This window comes from Lissotriton vulgaris, chromosome 1_2, assembly GCF_964263255.1.
Source record: "Lissotriton vulgaris chromosome 1_2, aLisVul1.2, whole genome shotgun sequence".
NCBI classification, from domain to species: Eukaryota; Metazoa; Chordata; class Amphibia; order Caudata; family Salamandridae; genus Lissotriton; species Lissotriton vulgaris.
Genome location: NC_141686.1, coordinates 213,015,970 through 213,031,668, shown reverse-complemented (window position 1 = coordinate 213,031,668; position 15,699 = coordinate 213,015,970). Strand labels below are relative to the sequence as shown.

The 15,699-nt window shown below is 46.9% G+C and overlaps 1 pseudogene; it reads left to right on the top strand.

The window, feature by feature from the left end:
- Positions 1-4,150: 4,150 nt before the first annotated feature.
- LOC147735019 (18S ribosomal RNA) lies at positions 4,151-6,286 on the top strand (annotated as a pseudogene).
- The last annotated feature ends 9,413 nt before the right edge of the window (positions 6,287-15,699 follow it).

The window sequence follows — 15,699 nt, the reverse complement described above, 5'->3', positions numbered from 1 at the left end:
CGGCCATCTGGTCGCACCAATCCCCTCGGCCATCTGGTCACACCCAATGCTTTCCTAGGGGGTGACCAGATGGCCGAACTTCCCTGGAAGACCCGATCAGGTATCATTTGCCTCCCCAATCCCAGCGAGGGCTCCAGGAGGTTTTGCGCTTTGGGTCTCCTCTGTCACCTCGTGTGCACGGATTATAAGAAAGGGGGGTAATTTTCCTCTGGATTACTAGGGAGAGGGTCAGTCAGACCTCCGTGAGGTCCGGAGGTTCTGAATCAGGGGAAAGGCAGGTGCCCGGGTACGCACGTGCCTTGCAGATGTTCCTTTTTCTCAGAGTTTGCTCAGGCAGACCTCCGTGAGTTCGGGCAATGCTGAGACGGGGGAAGCCAGCACCCGGTCCTGCCCGCCGGGGCCCACAGGGGCCCAGGTCCGCACCTTCCTCTGAGCCCCTTCCCGATGGTCCTTTTTCTTCGAGGTTTTTTCCTCAGTTGGACCTCCATGAGGTCTGGCGATGCCGAGACAGTGGAAGGCGGCACCTGGGCCCGCCCACCGGGGCCACCAGGGGCCCGGGTACTCACCTGCCTCTTGGCCCCTTCCCAATGGTTCTTTTTCCCTGAGTTTGCTCAGGCATACCTCCGTGAGGTCCAGCAATGCAGAGATGGGGGAAGGCAGCACCCGGGCCCACCCGCCGGGGCCCCCAGTGTCCCGGGTATGCACCTGCCTCTCAGCCCCTTCCCAATAGTCCTTTTTTCTCTGAGTTTGCTCAGGCAGACCTCCTTGAGATGCCGAGACGGAGGAAGACATGAACAAAAAACAAGTTGCCTCTGCCACCATTAATCAAACAAATGTAATTCTTTCCCAAATGATTTTTTAATTATCTTTGGGATATGTTCATTTATATTTTTCTTCTTTTTTCATATTTGATTTACAAAACATTCATACCTGTCAGTAAACAAACTATACAAAGGCTTCCTTGCCTTCTCTTATCTGTATATATACATTGGTGACTTTTTTTACATAAAATAATGTGCCCAACAGTTATGTACAATGCAAAGAAACTTTCACATACAGTGCATCATCCTCAGAAAACTAAATCAAACAGTGATTATAAGGTACATGTAGCAGAATAAACAGTACGTCAAATGGAGAAAGTCCTACTAAATTCTGTCACCATGGAATAGGGCAAGGGCAGATTACTGCATTGACTGTCCTCAAGCTAATTTACTTTTCTAGCCAGGAAAGAGGTCAAAGATGGTACTCGAGACTCGAGGAAAGAGCACCTGTGTTCTAGGGTCTATTTTGTCCAATTTTGGGACCTAATTTAAGCTTGGTTCTACCAAGACGGGGGAAGGCAACACCCGGGCCCGCCTGCTGGGCCCCCCAGCGGTCTGGGTACGCACCTGCCTCTCGGGCCCCTTCCTGATGATCCTTTTTCTATGAGTCTGCTTGTCGGAAAGTGGGTTATTGGTAGGGGCAAATGTAGGTCAGCCACTGGTAATAAGGCCACTAACACATGATAGGACTGTGTTACGTGGCTGCGAGAAGACAGGCTTAACTTCAAAGACAGGTATGTAAATCATTTAAAAACACCATTTCAGTAAATAATTAAGACACAACACAAAATAAAAATCCAACACCAATTTATAAAAATAGGTAGTATTTTTACCTTTTAAAAGACACCAAAACAAAATTAATCCACTCTAGGGAACCGGAGATATGAATTTTGAAAGATTAGTCACTTTCTAGTGCTTAGAAACCAACAGCACCCCTTTAAGTCATTTCGTTTTCTCTGTCAGGGACACACCTTTATAAATTGTTCTGAAGAATTCTCACCACTGTAGTGGGCCGCCTTCTTCAGCAAGCAGGGTTCAGTTAGAACACCTTCCTGGCGTTCTGCTTGTGGGTCCCAAAGTATCCAACACACAATCCAAGGTTCTGGAATCTCCAAGAGGGTCCTTGAAAGTGTGAAACTTCAATTCTGCAATCCACTTGAACAAAACCCTTACAAATTCACTGGCACTCCAGGCTTTAAATTCTTTGTGGGGTTGTCCAGGTGAGCTCTGTTAACCTGTAGCTTGCAGGGAGTTCCACTCTTGAGTCTTTTGGCAGCAAGGTAATCCACAGGGCTGTAGTTTCAGATGGTGTAGTCTTCATAGGTCAGGCCTTAGAGTTCCTTGCACAGCAAAATCTTCAGCAGGGCACTTCTTGCTTCATTCAGTTTCAAGCAGCAGATCTGGAGGGCTCTGCCTCTCTCAGATACATATTCAAAATTCTCTGGGTCAAGCACCAGGTCACTGCTGACCAATGAGAGCAGGGCAACTCCTCATAGTTATGACCATATCCTGTAGAGTGTGGCATTAGTTTGTCCCAGATTGCATCATTTTTCAAAATCCATAATGGCTGATTTTCCAGCAAGGAGGTAAGAACTGGCTAAACACACCCCCTGGGATGGCTTATTTCCATGGACTCTCCCCCTACCATCTGCACCTACCTTCCTTAAGCCTAGCCCTCACTCTGGGTCAAGGTTGTCAGAGTGGACTGAAACCCAGACCTCCCCACTGCCTTTGAAGAGCATAGTTTACGACGCCACCTCCTGGCCTGGCATTCCTATAGACCAGCACACTGCCCTCCCAGGAGCCTGGTTACTCCACTGAACTCTGACCAATCAGGGCAGACTACTGAAAGGCTGAATTTGGACTTACAAACAATAACGTCTCATAACTTCTTGTATGTACACTTTAGGAGAAATTCTACAATATAATATTGTTGGATTTACTACTACCATTCTAGGAAATCTTTGAATGGTCCGGCTAGTCCTCTCCTATCAATATTTATTAATCAATCATTTCCCACCATGTTAACCTATGGGCCATGGGGTTTGCAATGGGGAAAATGAAAAATGACTTGGTCCACTTTTCAAGAACCAGGACTTATAAAACCATATTTAATAAGTATTTCCCTAATTTCTACAGGACCCCCACCCCCTGTGCAAGTAGGGGAGACTTCAGGGCTTCTGAATCTGAAGAAATCATGCAGATTATCCTTACCCAATTCTTCTAGCATCAAAGTCAAATTTGAGCAGCTCTTTAGCACAATATGGGGAGTGACATGTAAAATGTCACTTTACCCAGGCATATAAAAACTCATTTTATAAGGGCGCTCCTTATAGATAACTGACCCCCCACCCCTGGGATACCTAGGGGTGACCCTGGGGTCCCTAATATGCAAACATTTGGTAGGTTTTCATTTTTAAGGGCCCCTACCCCAAAGTCAAGTTTGGCACAATTTAAGGTTTAAAAGCTGTCCTTGCCACAAGAGATGCTTTTAAACTGACCTCAGGCTTCAGCACTTCACACATGCTAGTGCCAGTGCAGAAAATCTGCTGGCCTCTAAACTGCCCTACCCCAGGATACTGGAGACTTCTAGGTAGTTTCAATCCTCTGTCCTAACTGTATTCTAATGTGTTCTTTTTAGCTTGGCATTGGCACTGTGCCTGGTTAAACAGAGCCCAGGGTCAGTCAGAGTCAGTTACCACCAGTTCCAGTCAGCAAAAAGTTGGGGTGTGCCCAGGGCACAGGATGACTTTGCAACACTGCTTGTCCTGGGAGCAGGCAGGCAGGGGATGCTAAGCCACCATACCCCCTGCGCAGGCTGGCCTGCAAGGGATGCCCCGGCTGTACTCTGATTGATTGGGCACTCTCTGTACTTTTAGGGAAGGACTGCTTGGCAGCCTTGGCTGCTGTTTCAAGCAAAGATCTTCCACCCCGCATGGACCGTCTGTCTCGACGGCCTGCTGCCTGGCGGGAGGCCCTATACCCAGCAGAGCGAAGGCCTAGTGGCCCCGGCAGCTCGTGCCCCCCAGTGGTCTTACCCGAGCAGGAGGGGTCGGGTGGCCCCAGGCCCTCGGATGCTGCTGCCCAGCAGGTCTGTAGGCGGGTGCGCGCCACACCATCACCCCTCTCCCTGCCCAGTACATTTCCACAGCAGCTCGGAATGGTGCCACCTCCTCTCCCTCCCTGGTAAGAAGGCTGGGCCTGCCGGTGCCCGTGCAACCGCACCGCTCCACACCCCTCCAGCGAGCCCTCCCGCCCAGGTGAGTGAGAGATGGAGGGGCGCGCAAAGGTTGCCAGTCGGGGAGATGGGCACGCGGATCCTGTGCCACTACCTGTTTGATCCTGCCAGTAGAATATGCTTGTCACAAAGATTAAGCCATGCCCTTGTAAGTACACACGGCCGGTACAGTGAAACTGCAAAAGGCTCATTAAATCAGTTATGGTTCCTTTGATCACTCCATCTGTTACTTGGATAACTGTGGTAATTCTAGAGCTAATACATGCCGATGAGCGCTGACCTCCTGGGATGCATGCATTTATCAGACCAAGAACAATCTGGGCTCGCCCAGCGGCTTTGGTGACTCTAGATAACCTTGGGCCGATCGCACATCCCCGTGACGGCGATGATACATTCGGATGTCTGCCCTATCAACTTTCGATGGTACTTTTTGTGCCTACCATGGTGACCATGGGTAGCGGGGAATCAGTGTTCAATTACTGAGAGGAAGCCTGAGAAACGGATACTACATCCAAGGAAGGCAGCAGGTGCGCAAATTACCCACTCCTGACTCGGGGAGGTAGTGGCAAAAAATAACAATAGAGGACTCTTTCGAGGCCCTTTAATTGGAATGAGTACACTTTAAATCCTTTGAAGAGGATCCATTGGAGGGCAAGTCTGGTGCCAGCAGCCGCAGTAATTCCAGCTCCAATAGCGTATATTAAAGGTGCTGTAGTTGAAAAGCTCATAGTTGGATCTTGGGAACGAGCTGGCTGTCCACCGCGAGGCGAGCTACCACCTGTCCCAGCTCCTGCCTTTCGGTGCCCCTTTGATGCTCTTGACTGAGTGTCCTGGGGGTCCGAACTGTTTACTTTGAAAAAATTAGAGTGTTCAAAGCAGGCCGGTCGCCTGAATACTTCAGCTAGGAATAATGGAATAGGACTCCGGTTCTATTTTGTTTGGTTTTCGGAACTGGGGCCATGTTTAAGAGGGAGGGCATTCGTATTGTGCCGCTAGAGGTGACAAAAGAAAGCAAAAGCATTTGCAAAGAATGTTTTCTTTAATCAAGAACGAAAGTTGGAGGTTCGAAGACGATCAGATACAGTCGTAGTTCTGACCATAAACAATGCCGACTAGCGATCCGGCAGCGTTAGTCCCATGACCCGCTGAGCGGCTTTTGGGAAACCAAACTCTTTGAGTTCCATGGGGAGTATGTTTGCAAAGCTGAAACTTAATGGAATTGATGGAAGGGCACCACCAGGAGTGGAGCCTGCTGCTTAATTTGACTCAACGCAGGAAACCTCACCGGGCCCGGACACGGAAAGAATTGACAGATTGATAGCTCTTTCTCGATTCTGTGGTATCCAATGTTAAGTGTGGCTCAATGGTTAGAGCGGCAGACCCTGATGCAGAGGCCTAGCCCGGGACCAGGGTTCAATTCCCCGCCTCGGAGGGTCTTGGGCTCAAAATTCCACGGACCTGATAATTCTCGCCTCTGTGCCTATTCCAATCATGGAGTCCCACTCTGCAACTCTGGGCAATAGCTTGCTTAATCTCCACAACGGCCCCCACAACGCTAAGGATGAATGGCCTCCACCTTGGGGCTGCCCAGGAGTGGACGCCTCACAGGGAAAGCCAGGATGGGTTCCACAGTGGTATTCGTACAAGCGACTTGAGACCCTTGCGGGTGAGTAGTGCGCTATACATGCATCAATTTACATTTCTTAGTTGGTGGAGCGATTTGTCTGGTTAATTCCGATAACGAATGAGGCTCCTCAATGCTAACTAGTTATGCGACCCCCAGCGGTCGGCGTCCATTTTCTTAGAGGGATAAGTGGCATTGAGCCACACGAGACCGAGCAAAAACAGGTCTGTGATGCCCTTAGATGTCCGGGGCTGCACAGGTGCTACACTGAGCGGATCAGTGTGTGTCTACCCTTCCGCAACAGATGTGGGTAACCCGCTGAACCCACGTTCGTGATGGGGATTGGGGAATGCAATTATTTCCCATGAACGAGGAATTCCCAGTAAGTGCGAGTTATAAACTTGCGTTGATTAAGTCCCTGCCCTTTGTACACACCTCCTGTTGCTACTACCAATTGGATGGTTTAGTGAGGTCCTCGAATCGGCCCGGCCTGGGCCAGCAACAGCCCGGGCGGAGCGCTGAGAAGACGATCAAACTTGACTATCTAGAGGAAGTAAAAGTCGTAACAAGGTTTCCGTAGGCGAACCTGCGGAAGGATCATTAACGATGGAGCGGCCCAAGCGACCGACAGCCCCAACCGGAAACCCTCGGCCACCTCCTGCAAGCACATACCCTAGGCACAGGGCCTGACCCTGCCCTGGTGCGCCCCGGCCGGTGGAGCGTTCTGCGGCCACATGGGGTGCTCGGGTAAGGACCGGGACTTCGGTGGGCCTCTTCCTACCCTGCAGGAGGGCCCAAGCGACGCGTGAGGGACTGGGCATTGGGGCAGCCCCCGTCCCCTGTTCCTCTCCAAGACGGAACCGAATGGCTATGCATCCCGGGCTGGTACCACCCCTCCCTCAAAAGGCCTTGGCACCGGCTGGGCCGTCCCGCACCTGAATCCCAGCCCCACTGGGTCCGGGCGACTGAGGAGCTGCCCTTCTCACGTGGCAGGGCACCCTGGAAGAGAAGGGGCCAAGGGCCTGCGAAGGGACCCCGCTCCTCTTGGTGGGAGGCATGCAGGATGGAGAGCCTCCTGGCTCTATCTGGTTCCCTCCGAAGTTTCCCTCAGGATAGCTGGTGCTCGGAGCCCCAAGTTTTATCTGGTAAAGTGAATGATCAGAGGTCTTGGGGCCAAAACAATCTCAACCTATTCTCAAACTTTAAATGGGTAAGAAGCCTGGCTCACTGGCGTGGAGCCGGGCATGGAATGCGAGTGCCTAGTGGGCCACTTTTGGTAAGCAGAACTGGTGTTGCGGGATGAACCGAACGTCGGGTTAAGGCGCCCGATGCCGACGCTCATCAGACCCCAGAAAAGGTGTTGGTTGATATAGACAGCAGAATGATGGCCATGGAAGTCGGAATCCGCTAAGGAGTGTGTAACAACTCACCTGCCGAATCAACTAGCCCTGAAAATGGATGGTGCTGGAGCGTCGGGCCCTTACCTGCCCGTCATTGGCGCTGAGAGCCGCGGGAACTAAGCCGCGACGAGTAGGGGGGCCGCTGAGGTGAGCACAGAAGCCCGGGCGAGGGCCCGGGTGGAGCTGCCGCAGGTGCAGATCTTAGTGGTAGTAGCAAATATTCAAACAATAACTTTGAAGGCCAAAGTGGAGAAGGGTTCCCCTATGTGAACAGCAGTTGAACATGGGTCAGACATCCTGGGAGATTGGCGAGCGTCTTTCGGGAGGGACGGGCCATGGCCTCCGTTGCTCTCAGCCGATCAAAAGGTAGTATTGCAAACTATCCCGGTTAAGCCTCTGGGAGCCCCGGTGAGAGTTCTCTTTTCTTTGTGAAGGGCAGGGTGCCCTTGAATGGGTTTGCCCCGAGAGAGGGGCCTGATCCTTGGAAAGCGTTGCGGTTCTGGCGGCGTCCGGTGAGCTCTCGCTGGTCCTTGAAAATCCGGGGGAGATGGTGTAAATCTTGCACCAGACTGTACCCATATCCGCAGCAGTTCTCCAAGGTGAACAGCCTCTGGCATGTTGGAACAATGTAGGTAAGGGAAGTCAGACCCCGCTCTGGGGACAGTGGCAGGTGGGCAGTTTGACTGGGGCGGTACTCCTGTCAAACAATAACGCTGGTGTCCTAAGGCGAGCTCAGGGAGGACAGAAATCTCCTGCAGAGCAGAAGGACAAGAGCTCGCTTGATCTCGATTTTCAGTATGAATACAGACCATGAAAGCGGGGCCTCATGATCCTTTCTGACTTTTTGGGTTTCAAGCAGGAGGTGTCAGAAACATTACCACAGGGAGAACTCCTGGCTGCCCTACGTCTCTCTTTCTGCTTTTTTGGTCTAACCTTCTGCTTCATCTTTTCTTTTTAATTGTTCTGCCTCTGTGTTGGGCTTTCCATTTTCCATTTTTCACCTGTTTTCCCCTTCGTTGCCCCCTGCCATCCGTCGCGGCCCACCACCTCCAGTGTCCCTTCCCACACCGGTGTTTTTCCTTTGTTCTCGGACCTGCCACCAGTATGACGCCAGCACCCTTCTCGCCCTCAACCTGATGCCATGCCCCCTGCCATCTAGCACCACTGAAGAATACTCATAGATCCTTCACCCCCTTGTTATTCTTGGTTAATAGGCCCACAGTGCCATGACACATCTAGGTAAAACCCCTGAGAGTGCCTTTCGGGTATATAAGTACCGCTGGGCAAACCAGCGGAGAAGATTTCATGCTGACACAAGACCCTGAAGTCCCTGCACACAGACACTACAGCACACAGTGGTCTGAAATCCCTTGTGGGGTGTCCAACTTAAGACCAAGACAGGGATCTTTGTTCTCTCCCGTCGGGTAATGTGGTTGGCTCTTTCCTCGGGGGATTCTTGGCTTTCCATCTACATACATGGTGGTACACTTAGCTAGGATTAGCATTTTAGGAGTACGCATGATACGTATCTTTATACCTGCATATATTCAATGTTTTAGCACCATGGTAGAATTCTACCCTTTATTTTACTCTGTTGGTGTTTGTAATCGTATATATATGTTTCTGTCTAAGGGTTGTTGCAGCACACTTTTTTATAATAGAATGTCGCAGGTTCAATAAATACTTATTGAAAATGTTCCCACTCTTTATTCTGTGTATCTCTCTGAGACAAAGTGAGCACGAGTAGCTGAGTGAAATGTGCTGTACGGTTTGCACGATCAAGGTATGGGGGCTTTTAGTGGCACTGTGAGATAGCTGGTCTACAGACCAACATATCTTTTGGGGATGTCTGGAATCGATCTGAACATCAATCCCTTGGTTTATGTTGTCTAAACGTGCAGATCCTATATACATTTGTAGGAACTACATGACACTTGGAGGCCAGCCACACTGAGACCCACTCCCATTCCGACGGACCATGCTCGTAACCTCAGCATTATACTGGACCCTTCGCTCATAATGAACTGCCAAATTAACACAGTTTCCTTGGTCTGCTTCAACACGCTCCGCCTACTTTGAAAGACAATCAGATGGATCCCCACAGAATCCAGAAAGACGGTTACCCACACACTCATCACCAGCAGACTCAAGTACGGCAATGCACTCTATGCTCGTGACACCCAGAAACAGCACAAGAAACTACAGAACATCCAAAAATCTGCAGCCAGACTGGTCCTAGACATTCCATGCCACAGTCACATCATGCGACACATCCGGCAACTCCACTGGGGCCCAGTCAACAAGAACACATTCAAGCGCCTCACACATGCCTACAAAGCTCTCCACAACAAAGGACCAGCACACCTGAACCATCGCCTTCCATTCTAGAGTACCAGCCAGGCAACTCTATTCTGCCCAACTCGCCCTGGACTCCCTCCCCTGCATCTACAAGACCAGAACCGGTGGAAATTCATTCTCCTACCTCGCCGTCAAGATCTGGGACACCCTGCCCCTCCACCTCAAGCAATCCCTGTCACTGACCCAATTCAAGAAGGGTTTCAAGACCTGGCTCTTTGAATGATCCTACACCCAGAAGGACCAGCAGCCACCCACTCCTTAAGACCCTCTCAGGTGAGTAGTGGTGCTTTACAAGCCCCTGATTGATTGACTAATTGAAACTGTTACATATTAATTTTAAAAATATACCAATTCCTATGGTGAGCCATACAGCTGGCTTTACAAGGACAGGACCTACAAAGCTAGCATCTCCAGCTCCTCTGGTGAGACGGCTTGGGCCCTGTTACCTGCTTTCCTGGGCATCGTGGCTCCAACAGGTCAGAAACAGCTGCAGAATTTGAGGAGGTATTGTTGCCTGCAGTGCAAGGAGGCAAGTGAGCTTTTTTTGCAATGCTGCATACAAGTACATGAAGTATGTGATTGCCAATGGAAAAGGACACATCAATGTGTCATATGTTGCTTTCACACATGTTAGGCTATGGCAGTGTCAGTCATGGAGTTTTACATCCACTACCTGGTCAACTTTTGCCGGGGGCATCTAATTCCAAATGTCATGATGACGAGGTCAGGTGCTCACCATTTAAAATGCTAAGTGCGTCACCACCACTCAAAATGGTGGCCAGTTTGGTTGCATATACACAATGCTGTTACTCTTTTTTTAAAACAAAAACTGTATTATGTAGTGAGTTACTGTGGTTAAATGCACGAGTTATGCAGTTTTGTTTATACTTCCACTGACCGAAGATTTGATAGATAATGTGTAAATACATTTAAAATGTATTAGTTGCACTATGTGAACTTGGTGCTTCATAAGTACATTGTTGCCAAGCAAACCTCTCCTTACTTGGCTTTTATGAACCTGACTGCAGCATTTGACTATGTTAGCCACCCCAAGATATTGAAATTCTCTCATCACGAGGGCTGGATGTAGCACTTGTGCACTTTCTTGCATATTTGCACATAGATATGAGAGCCAGGATCGGAATTAGCTACAAGGGCGAGGTATCTAATTACTTAGATATTCACCAGTGTATGAGAAAAGGGTGTGTGATGGCCCCCTCTTTTATTTATTTTATATATCAACGAGCTCCATCCCTTTTTAACTCAAATATCTCATAATGTACCAAATATTAAGGGCAGATTTTGACCCATGGTTCTATATGCAGACATTGCAGTGCTTAGTACTCGCACAGCAGACGACTGCTTCAACTAGAGCTTGGTTTTATGGAGTTTATGGCTGCTTGGGACCTACATACCAAATTCTCTAAATTTCACATCATGGCATGTGGCCCTAAGCGCAGTCAGCTTTCACATTTGTCAGTTGGTACCAACCATCTGACTTGTGTAAGCAGCTTCCCTTATTTCCAGTAACTTTTTCAGCCACTGGGCCTTATTATTATTATTATTATATTTTCCATTTGTATGGCGCTCACCTCCCCAAATAGGGTTTCCCGGCGCCTGTGACATTAAGTTGGATAGAAGGAATATGCTGAGTGGTAGTATTAACACAGTTGTTTCTGGAACAGCCAGGTTTTTACATGTTTACGGAAGTTCATGTAGCTTTCCTCTTTCCGGATATATGGGGGGAGTAAATTCCATAGAATAGGCCCTCTGACAGAAAACCTTAGACTCCCAACATTGCCCATTGCAGAACACAACTTTCATAGGCAATTGGTTTCTTTTTTAATCCTCCACAATATTGGGGTGGGGGGGTGGTTTGGCACCTTTATTTCAGATATATGTTATAATTCACCTCTATTGAATATAGGAGCTGGCGTGTGGGGCATTGTAACTACAACCTGTTACAATGTGAAGAAAACAGGTCTGCAGGAAGCTCCTCTCAGTTCTGATCTCAATCTTTCATTTTATTTGCTATGAGGAGCTGGGTTTGTGTCATGTAAGTATCGCATTAGAACCCAGCCAACACTATTATGGCTGGCAACTGGAGTGATATGGAGGCTGTTTCATCTAAATACATCATATCGGACTGCCTCTCTGCGATAATGGCCATCAAATTCCCTGGCTGGCGAATGTCAAATTTGTATTTGGTAAAACTGCTTTGCAGAGTGCCTTTGGTGAGGCAGATACAAGTAATAATCTCAATAAAAAGGGATTTCACTAAGCAACATCGCATAGAAGACTTAGAATACGGTGCATCACTCCTTGATAGCACTGAACAGCCCTATTAGTTACTTTTGGCAAGCATAGAGGCACTGGAAACATTCATTAATGTTTCACCTAGGAGCTGATACTGTTAAATATCTGTTGTGCTTCCCTCTTGGTTTTAAGAAGAATCTAGATGGTACCTCATGTCTTGTGCGATGGGAAAGGACAATCGATAATGCACTTTATGGTTTTTCGCACGTTTTAGTTTAAATACAGAAGACTGTTCTTAATTCCATAAAAAAAAGAAATGTCATAACATCAGGCACTGCAGGGCAGCTTTTACTTTTTTATTACAATGTTCATATAAAGAAGTCACAATATATGTTGGTTCCTTTTTCAAAATTTTCCATGAGGGCCCGGGCACATTGCTATCATAATCATACAGCTAACTCTGTCTCACTTTATGCTGCTGTTTTTAACTGATACATATTATTTTATTAAGTTTCTTTATCTTATGTTTTTATTATTATTTGTATGCTGATTTTATGGGTGAAATTCTGGCAGAATAAAATTGATTCTGTATTAGTTACTCATTTCTTACAAACAGCCATGTCAAAAATTATATTTTTACAGCAAAAATGACAGTAATTAATGTTGTGTAAAATTATGGTAAGAAACATATCATATATTTTTCAATGACATGGCATTTGTGTTATATATCCTAAAATATATGTTTGTAAATGTCATAAAAAGTTAAAAATGTTTTAATGCAGATATATGAATCCAGAGAGAGAGAGGTAACATCAGCCTCAAGTGTTTTAACCATTTCCGGTACTTCTGACCATGGAAAAACAGGATATTATAAAAATATTCCGATTGAATAGGCAAAACAGTGTGCCATCGGCTACAGCCAGATCTGCCCCACAATTGGAATCCCACAGCAATAACACCAATAGTGACAATCTTGTCAGCATTTGATTTTGTGCCAACAGGAACATTCCAATACACGGTGGCAGTATCTGGTGGAATGTCACAACCAACTTTCAGTGGTGTACTAAAAGAAAGTATTCCTGTCAAGCCTGCAGGATGTAGAATCTGTAAAACCTTCTCCTCCCAGGGAAAATGAGGGAACCACCACCAGTCCTATGGACCTCGAGGTGATGCTTGGAGGCCAGGGAACACACTCTCCCCTATAGGTCATTAAACCTCTTCATAATTTCCTCCTTTGTGCGTAGGTTGTTTGCTACAGCATTTACTCTGTGAACTTTTCTTGTCCCCAATTGCCCTTTTGGACTATGGTTGTATTTTGTACTTGGGCTACAAACTATCGAGTTTCAACTCCACTGACTTCATCCACCATGGCTGACTATTCTCCCTCTGCAAAATGGAGATTTCTCCTCCCTGCCATTATAAAACTAATCATTGAACTACATTTTATGATAAACAAAAAAAAAATGGGACAAGAAATAGAGAAAGCAAAAATTATCATTATTATTATGTTTCTTATATAGCGCCAGAATTGACCCCCGAAGGGGTATCTCCGCGCTTGCCTTGGGAACCCGTCCTGGCTTTTCCCTGTGAGATAGCCCCTACAGGGCATCCCCAAGGTGAAAGCCAGGCATCCCGCCACGGGGGGGCCGTTGTGGAGATTAAGCAAGTTTAATGCCCAGAGTTGCAGAGTGTGAACCCATGATTAGGTCAGGCACCGAAGCGAGAATTATCGAGTCCATGGACATTTGAGCTCAAGACCCTGCCGCGTCGGGAATTGAACCCTGGTCCCGGGTCTGACCTCTGCTTCAGGGTCTGCCTGCTCTAACCAGTGAGCCACACTTCTCTGACTTCATTGACAAAGTTCTGATGAACTGGAGTGTGCTTTGCAGGTGAAAATAATTAGACAAAAGATCATGTGTGTGATGCTAGCATCCATTCATAAGCCACAGGAATAGTACAATTTTGAACGCCTCTTGTAACGAAATTATTTTGTCAGCAATCCGCTGCTAGGACAACTTCAGCATAACTGTGAAATCTGAACGCTGATGGCGATGGAGTGATGTTAGCAGGAAGAGCATCCACAGCATTGACAACGACGTACCATTTATGTGAAACAGTTTGCCAATGCTGACGGTGGTTCAGCCAACCAACATCAAAATATGGCGGGCGGAAATCCATCAGCTTGATGGAGTAATTGTAAACTCAACCGCTGAGGGACAATGGAAGTACCACCAAGATCTTAATCAAGCCCAAGTCTTATGTGAGTACAAACCCCAAGCCCTGTATATAGCCCATATGTGATATATAGCGGATACATAAAAGTAGGGTAAAAGAATAGCAAAAGAGCTACAATGGAGGCAAAAAGAGGGAATAACGATGAACAAAATGGTTTATGGGGAGGAAAAAAGCAGGGTGAAATAGAGATCTCTCGGTAGAGACAAAAAGAGGAGTGAAAATAGAGACAAAGAGCTTTAGTGGATGCTAAAAGCAAGGTGAAGGAAGATCAAAAGAGCTACAGTGGAGGCAAAATGTGAGTTGAAAAGGGTAAACAAGCTTCACTGAAGGCTAGAGGAGAAAACGGGTTGTAGCATGGGAAAAACAACCTGAGCTAAGCCCAGAAAGAGTGCAGAAGAAAAAGGTGTGAAAGAAAAAATGGATGAGTAGAAGGAGTGAGAGAGAGAGGTAGTAGGTGTGAAAAAGCCACATGAGCGAAGCAGATGCAGGGCCATAACGAGCCTTAACTGGTCAAAAGACTGGTCACAGGTAAGTGGGGGCTGGGTCTAGAATCTGTATAATATTCGTTATTTATCAACAGATAAGTAGAAAAAAATACCATCATCAAATAAAGTTAGCAAAAAAAGGAGTACTTCTCAAAAAAGATTTTAGATGTGCAAAACGGCCAGAAAATGCTTTTATCAATTGTAAAGTCCTTCACTAACCCAAAAATGTTAATCAAGAAAATCTCCCCATCACAGACTTTATGCAATCAGATTTCTATCTTTTTCGAGCAAAAAATTCTCACCATTCAAAAAAGAATTTTCCACCCTACGCACACTGGCCCAAGATTTTGAGCCTGATCTCACTCATACAGGACCACTCCTTCAGGTCTTTGAAGAAATCTGATTTGACTGGGCGCATCAAGCCATTACTTCATGTAAACCTTGATGCATGCCCTCCGTTGGTAATTCATAAGGTCATGGACATCATCAATCCAGTATTTATCAATATAGTTAACTCATCTCTGGCCGCAGCAACAGTTCCTGCACAATGGAAACTGGCAATCGGCAAACCCCTTCAGAAAAAACAGACAATTGACCCGTCAACAATTTCCAACCTTCCCCCAACATCTTTATTTCCTATCCTGGGCAAAATTATAGAAAGACTGGTCTATAAACAGCTAAACAGATTCCTTGAGAATGCCAAGATATTTCACCCCGCCAGTCAGGCTTTCAACCCAAGCATTTAATATAATTAGAAATAGTGGACACATTGAAATTAACCGCGGACAAAGGGAAAAATGCGGTGCTGATCTTATTAGATTTGTCGGCCGCATTCAACACTATTATACACGACATTCTCCTTACCCAGATAAAAAACTAAGGCATATCAGGCACTGCGTTGGCCTGGATAAAATCCTTTCTTTAATCGTAGACAAGCAGTAGCCCAAGGTCCATTCCTCTCAATCGAATGCTCCATCACCTCAGGCATCGTACAGAGCTCATCCCTTAGCCATCTTTTGTTCAACGTCTACTTGCCCTGCTTATTTCGCTAATATCTTCCTTTAACATCAAAACAACATCCTATGCAGATGACACACAGCTGATCCTGTCCTTAGATAAAGATGATAATAAAGCACACAACTTTAAGCTATACCTAAAAGCGATAATCTGTTGGAGGAAGTTCAATCATCTCAAAACCAAGATTCTGCTAATAGGGAAGGACAATCCCTTTAAACGAATGCAATGGTGGCCTTGAAGACGCTCCTGCTCCACATAACACAGT